Source organism: Ovis canadensis, chromosome 13, assembly GCF_042477335.2.
Source record: "Ovis canadensis isolate MfBH-ARS-UI-01 breed Bighorn chromosome 13, ARS-UI_OviCan_v2, whole genome shotgun sequence".
Lineage (NCBI taxonomy): Eukaryota > Metazoa > Chordata > Mammalia > Artiodactyla > Bovidae > Ovis > Ovis canadensis.
Window position 1 is genome coordinate 89261818 of NC_091257.1, and position 7933 is coordinate 89269750.

The following is a 7933-nucleotide window of genomic DNA, read 5'->3' on the forward strand; positions in this document are numbered from 1 at the left end:
TGTTCAGTTACCCAGGCATGTCCCACTCTTTGCAACCCCATGGACTGCAGCATGCCAGGCCTCCCTGTCCCCCTCCCAAAGTTTGCCCAAGTTCATGTCAATTTCATCAGTTTTGCCATCCATCCGTCTCATCCTCTGACACTCTCTTCTCTTTCTGGCCTCAGTCTGTCCTAGTATCAGGGATTTTTCCAATGAGCTGGCTGTTCGCATCAGATAATCAAAATTCTGGAACTTCAGCTCCAGCCTTACCCTTCCAATGAGTATTCAGGAATGACTTCCCTTACGATTGACTAGTTTGATCTCCTTGCTGTCCAAGGGATCTGCAGGGGTGTTCTCCAGCATCACAGTTCGTAAGTATCAATTCTTCGGGCTCCGCCTTCTTTCTGGTCCAGTTCTCAGAACCATACATGACCACTGAGAAGGCTTGAGTATATGGACCTTTTTGGGCAGAGTAATGTCTCTGCTTTTCAACACACTCTCTAGGTTTGTCATAGTTTTCCTAACAAGAAGCAATCATCTTCTGATTTCATGGCTGCAGTCACCATCCACAGTGGTTTTAGAGACAAATTAGAGGAAATCTGTCACTACTTCTGCATTTTCCCCTTCTATTTGCCATGAAGTAATGGGGCCAGATGCCATGATATTAGTTCTTTCAAAATTTAGTTTAAGCCAGCTCTTTCATTCTTCTCCTTCACCCCCATCAAGCAGCTCTTTAGTTGCTCTTTTGCTTTCTACCATTAGGCTGGTATCATTCACATATCTGAGGTTGTTGATGTTTCTTTCATCTGTCTTGATTCCAGTTTGTAACTCACCCAGCCTAGCATTTCTCATGATGTGCTCAGGGTATAGGTTAAACAAACAGGGTTACACCAGACATAGTTGATGAAACAGAGGTACATATTTTTATGAAATTCCTGTACAATCTCTGTTATCCAGTGAATGTTGGCAATTTGGTCTCTGGTTCCTCTGCCTTTTTTAAACCCAGCTTGGACAGCTGGAAGTTATTGGTTCACATAACACTGAAGCTCATCATGCAAGATTTCAAGGATGACTTTACCAGCATGGGAGGTAGGCGCAATTGTCTGACAGTTAGCACATTCTTTAGCACTATCCTTTTTGGGAACTGGGATGAGGATCAACCTTTTCCTATCCTGTGACCACTGCTGAGTGTTCCAGATTTGGTGACATACTGAATGCAACAGCTTGATTGCATCATCCTTTAGGGTTTTGCATAACTACTGGAATTCCATCGCATCCACTAACTTCATTAACAGCAGTGCTTCCTAAGGCCCACTTGACTTGGCAGTGCGGAATGTTTGGCTCTGGGTGTCTGACCACACCATCATATTAATCTGGTTCATTAAGATCTTTTTTATACAGTTCTTCCATGTATTCTTTCCATCTTTTCTTGATCTCTTCAGCGTCTACTAGGTCTCCACCTTTCTGTCTTTTATTGTTCCCATCTTTGGGTGAAATGTTCCCTTGATATTTCCAGTTTTACTGCAGAGATCTCTGGTCTTTCTCCTTCTCTTGTTTTCTTCTAGTTTTATGCACTGTTCATTGAAGAAGGCCTTCTTGTCTCTCTGTGCTGTTCTTTGGAACTGTGTATTTAGCTGGATATACCTTTCCCTTTCTCCCTTGTTTTTTGCTTCTCTTCTTTCTTCAGCTACTTGTAAAGCCTCCTCAGATAACCACTTTGCCTTCTTGTTTTTCTTTGGAATAGTTTTGTTTGCTTCCTCCTGTACAATAATAGGGAGGGAGCTCTGTTCACAGTTCTTCAGGCACACTGTTCGCAAGTTCTAATCCCTTGAATCTATTTGTTACCTCTGCTACATATTCATAATGGATTTGATTTAGTCAGATCTGGTTGGCCTAGTAGTTTCCCCTGATATTAAGTTTCCCCTGATTAGTTTAAGCCTGATATTTTCCATGAGAACCTGATGGTCTGAGCCACAGTTAGCTCCGGGTCTTGTTTTTGCTGACTATACACAGCTTCTCCATCTTTAGCTATAAAGAATGCAAGCAGTTTGATTTCAGTACTGACCATTTGATGATGTTCATGTGTAAAGTTGTCTCTTGTGCTGTTAAAAGAGAGTGTTTGCTATGACCAGTGCATTCTCTTGGCAGAGTTCAGTTAGACTTTGACTTGCTTCATTTTGTTCTCCAAGGCCAAACTTGCCTGTTACTCCATGTATCTCTTGACTTCCTATATTTGCATTCCAATACCCAAAGATGAATAGAACATTTTGTGTGTGTGTGTGTGTGTGTGAAAGTCTGTGATTGTGGTTTTCGTTCTGTCTGCCCTCTGATGGATAAGGATAAGAGGCTTCTGGAAGCTTCCTGATGGGAGAGACTGACTGTGGGGGAAACTGGGTCTTGTTCTGATGGGCGGGGCCATTCTCAGTAAGTCTTTAACTCAATTTTCTGTTGATGGGAGGGGCTGTGTTCCCTCCCTCTTTTCGACTTGAGAGTAAACTATAGTAGGGGTAATAAAGATAATGGTGCCCTCCTTCATAAGGTTGTGCACACACTGTTGTATTCAGTGCCCCTGACCCTGCAACAGGTCCCTGTCAACCCATACCTCCACCTTAGACTCCTGGACACTCACAGGCAAGTCTGGGTCAGTCACTTGTGGGGTCACTGCTCCTTTCTCCTGGGTCCTGCTGCACACAAGGTTTTGTCTGTGCCCTCCAAGAGTCTGTTTTCCCAGTCCTGTGTAAGTTCTATAATCAAGTCCCACTGGCCTCCAAAGTCAAATTTCCTGGGGATTCTCAGCCCATTTGTCAGATCCCCAGACTGGGAATTCTGTTGTGGGTCCTAGAACCTTCTTAGTAGTATAAGAATCTATTTGGTATAATTGTTTTGCAGTTTGTGGTTCATCTGTTCGGCAGCTGTATGGTGGGGTTAATGGTGACCTCCTCCAGGAGGGCTTATGCCACATGCTCTGTGACCCAGGTCTGCTGCACACAGAGCCCTTGCCCCTGCAACAGGCCACTGTTGACCTGTGCCACCGCAGCAGACACTCAAACACTCAAAGAGGCCTGGCACATTCTCTGTGGAGTCTCTGTGTTCTGGTGCACAAAAGGTTTAGTTTGAACCCTCCAAGTATCTCTAGTGGGTATGAAATTTAATTCTAAATGTGATTTTGCCCCTCCTATCAGGGAAAACTGCTAGACCATTCAGGTATGACCTAAATCAAATCCCTTATGATTATACAGTGGAAGTGAGAAATAGATTTAAGGGCCTAGAGCTGATAGATAGAGTCCCTGATGAACTATGGAATGAGGTTCGTGACATTGTACAGGAGACAGGGATCAAGACAATCCCCATGGAAAAGAAATGCAAAAAAAGCAAAATGGCTGTCTGGGGAGGCCTTACAAATAGCTGTGAAAAGAAGAGAAGTGAAAAGCAAAGGAGAAAAGGAAAGATATAAGCATCTGAATTCAGAGTTCCAAAGAATAGCAAGAAGAGATAAGAAAGACTTCTTCAGCGATCAATGCAAAGAAATAGAGGAAAACAACAGAATGGGAAAGACTAGAGATCTCTTCAAGAAAATTAGAGGTACCAAGGGAATATTTCATGCAAAGATGGGCTCGATAAAGGACAGAAATGGTATGGACCTAACAGAAGCAGAAGATAATAAGGAGAGGTGGCAAGAATATACAGAAGAACTGTACAAAAAAGATCTTCATGACCTGAATAGTCACGATGGTGTGATCACTCACCTAGAGCCAGACATCCTGTAATGTGAAGTCAAGTGGGCCTTAGAAAGCATTACTATGAACAAAGCTAGTGGAGGTGATGGAATTCCAGTTGAGCTATTTCAAATCCTGAAAGATGATGCTGTGAAAGTGCTGCACTCCATATGCCAGCAAATTTGGAAAACTCAGCAGTGGCCACAGGACTGGAAAAGCTCAGTTTTTATTCCAGTCCTAAAGAAAGGCAATGCCAAAGAATGCTCAATCTACCGCACAATTTCACTCATCTCACATGCTAGTAAAGTAATGCTCAAAATTCTCCAAGCCAGGCTTCAGCAATACGTGAACCGTGAACTCCCTGATGTTCAAGCTGGTTTTAGAAAAGGCAGAGGAACCAGAGATCAAATTGCCAACATCCGCTGGATCATGGAAAAAGCAAGAGAGTTCCAGAAAAACATCTATTTCTGCTTTGTTGACTATGCCAAAGCCTTTGACTGTGTGGATCACAATAAACTGTGGAAAATTCTGAGAGAGATGGGAATATCAGACCACCTGACCTGCCTCTTGAGAAAGCTGTATGCAGGTCAGAAAGCAACAGTTAGAACTGGATATGGAACAACAGACTGGTTCCAAATAGGAAAAGGAGTACGTCAAGGCTGTATATTGTCACCCTGCTTATTTAACTTCTATGCAGAGTACATCATGAGAAACGCTGGACTGGGAGAAACACAAGCTGGAATCAAGATTGCCGGGAGAAATATCAGTAACCTCAGATATGCAGATGACACCACCCTTATGGCAGAAAGTGAAGAGGAGCTAAAAAGCCTCTTGATGAAAGTGAAAGAGGAGAGTGAAAAAGTTGGCTTAAAGCTCAACATTCAGAAAATGAAGATCATGGCATCCGGTCCCATCACTTCATGGGAAATAGATGGGGAAACAGTTGAAACAGTGGCAGACTTTATTTTTTGGGGCTCCCAAATCACTGCAGATGGTGACTGCAGCCATGAAATTAAAGACGCTTACTCCTTGGAAGAAAAGTTATGACCTACCTAGATAGTATATTCAAAAGCAGAGAGATTACTTTGTCAACAAAGGTCCATCTAGTCAAGGCTATGGTTTTTCCAGTAGTCATGTATGGATGTGAGAGTTGGACGGTGAAGAAGGCTGAGTGCCAAAGAGCTGATGCTTTTGAACTGTGGTGTTGGAGAAGACTCTTGAGAGTCCCTTGGACTGCAAGGAGATCCAACCAGTCCATTCTGAAGGACATCAGCCCTGGGATTTCTTTGGAAGTAATGATGCTAAAGCTGAAGCTCCAGTACTTTGGCCACCTCATGAGAAGAGTTGACTCATTGGGAAAGACTCTGATGCTGGGAGGGATTGGGGGCAGGAGGATAAGGGGAAGCCCGAGGATGAGATGGCTGGATAGCATCACGGACTCGATGGACGTGAATCTGAGTGAACTCCGGGAGTTGGTGATGGACAGGGAGGCCTGGCGTGCTGCGATTCATGGGGTCGCAAAGAGTTGGACACAACTGAGCAACTGAACTGACTGAACTGACTGATCATCTTGCTGGGGCTTTTCCTTTGTCCTTGGATTTGGGGTATCTTTTTTTGGTGAGATCCAACATTCTCTTGAGTCACAGAAAACCACAATCACAGAAAACTAATCAAATAGATCACATGGACCACAGCCTTGTCTAACTCAATGAAACCATGAGTCATGCTGTGTAGGGTCACCCAAGACAGGCAGGTCATAGTGGAGAGTTCTGACAAAACACGGTCCACTGGAGAAGGGAATGGCAAATGACTTCAGTATTCTTGACTTGAAAACCCCATGAGCAGTATGAAAAGACAAAAGGATATGACACTGAAAGATGAACTCCCTAGGTTTTTAGGTGCCCAGTATGCTACTGGAGAAGAGTGGAGAAATATTTCCAGAAAGAATGAAGAGACAGTACCAAAGCAAAAACAATGCTCAGCTGTGGATGTGACTGGTGATGGAAGTAATACCTGATGATGTAAAGAACAATATTGCATTGGAACCTGAAATGTTAGGTCCATGAATCAAGGTAAATTGGAAGTGGTGAAACAGGAGATGTCAAGAGTGAACATTGATATTTTAGGAATCAGTGAACTAAACATGGTAAATTGGAAGTGGTCAAACAGGAGATGGCAAGAATGAACGTTGACATTTTAGGAATCAGAGAACTAAAGTGGACTGGAAAGGGTGTATTTAATTCGGATGACCATTATATCTACTACTGTGGGCAAGAATCCCTAGAAGAAATGAAGTAGCCCTCATAGTCAACAAAAGAGTGTGAAATTCAGTACTTGGTTGCAATCTCAAAAATGACAGAATGATCTCTATTTGTTTCCACAACAGATCACTCAATATCACAGTAATCTAAGTCTATGCCCCAAGCACTGATGCCAAAGTAGCTGAAGTTGAATGGTTATGTGAAGACCTTCAAAACCTTCTAGAACTAACACCAAAAAGATGTCCTTTTCATCATAGGGGACTGGAATGCAAAAGTAGAAAGTCAAGAGATACCTGGAGTAACAAGCAAGTTTGGCCTTAAAATACAAAATGAAGCAGGGAAAAGGCTAACAGAGTTTTGCCAAGAGAATGCACTGGTCATAGCAAACAGCCTCTTCCAACAACACAAGAGAAGACTCTACACATGGACATCATGAGATGGTCAACACCGAAATCAGATTGACTGTATTCCTTGCAACCAAAGATAGAGAAGCTATTTACAGTCAGCAAAAACAAGACTGGGAGCTGACTGTGGCTCAGATCATGAACTCCTTATTGCCAAATTCAGATTTACATTGAAGAAAGTAGGGAGAACTACTAGACCATTAAGTTAAGATCTGAATCAAATCCCTTATGATTATACAGTGGAAGTGACAAATATATTCAAGGGATTAGATATGATAGAGTGTCTCAAGAACTATGGACAGAACTTTGTGACATTGTACAGGAGGTAGTGATCAAGACCATCCCCAAGAAAAAGAAATGCAAAATGAGGAGGCTTTACAAATAGCTGAAAAAAGAAGAGAAGCTAAAGGTGAAGGAGAAAAAGAAAGATATATCCATGCAGAATTCAAAGGAATAGCAAGGAGATATACGAAAGCCCACTCAGTGATCAATGCAAATAAATAGAGGAAAACAATAGAATGGGAAAGGCCTGGGATCTCTTCAAGAAAATCAGAGTTACCAAGGGAACATTTCATGAAAAGATAGGCACAGTAAAGGGAAGAAATGGTATGGACCTAACAGAAGTAGAAGATATTAAGAAGAGATGGCAAGAATACACAGAAGAACTATAGGAAAAATCTTTTAATGACCTAGATAACCATGATGCTGTGATCACTCACCTAGAGCCAGACATCCTGTAATGTGAAGTCAAGTGGGCCTTAGGAAGCATCACTACGAACAAAGCTAGAGGAGGTGATGGAATTCCAGTTGAGCTATTTCAGATCCTAAAAGATGATGCTGTGAAAGTGCTGCACTCCATATGCCAGCAAACTTGGAAAACTCAGCAGTGGCCTCAGGACTGGAACAGGCCACTTTTTATTCCAATCCCAAAGAAGGGCAATGCTAAAAATGTTTGAACTACCACACAATTGCACTTATTTCACAATCTAGTAAAGTAATGCTCAAAATTCTCCAAGCCAGGATTCAGCAGTATGTGAACCAAGAACCTCCAGATGTTCAAGATGGATTTAGAAAAGGCAGAGGCACCAGATATCAAATTGCCACCATCCATTGGATCACTGAAAAAGAAAGAGAGTTCCAGAAAAAAATGTCTACTTCTGCTTTATTGACTATGCCAAAGCCTTTGACTGTGTGGATCATGACGAACTGTGGAAAATTCTTCAAGAGAGGGGAATACCAGACCACCTGAGCTGCCTCCTGAGAAATCTGTGTGCAGGTCAGGAAGCAACAGTTAGAACCAGACATGAAACAAGAGACTGGTTCCAAATTGGGAAAGGAGTACATCAAGGCTGTATATTGTTGCCCTGCTTATTTAAATTCTATGCAGAGTACATGATGTAAAATGCTAGGCTGGATGAAGCACAGGCTGGAATCAAGATTTCCAGGAGAATTATCAATAACTTCAGATATGCAGATGACGTCACCCTTATGGCAGAAAGTGAAGCACTGAAGAGCCTTTTGATGAAAGTGAAAGAGGAGAGTGATAAAGTTGGCTCACACTCAACATTCAGAA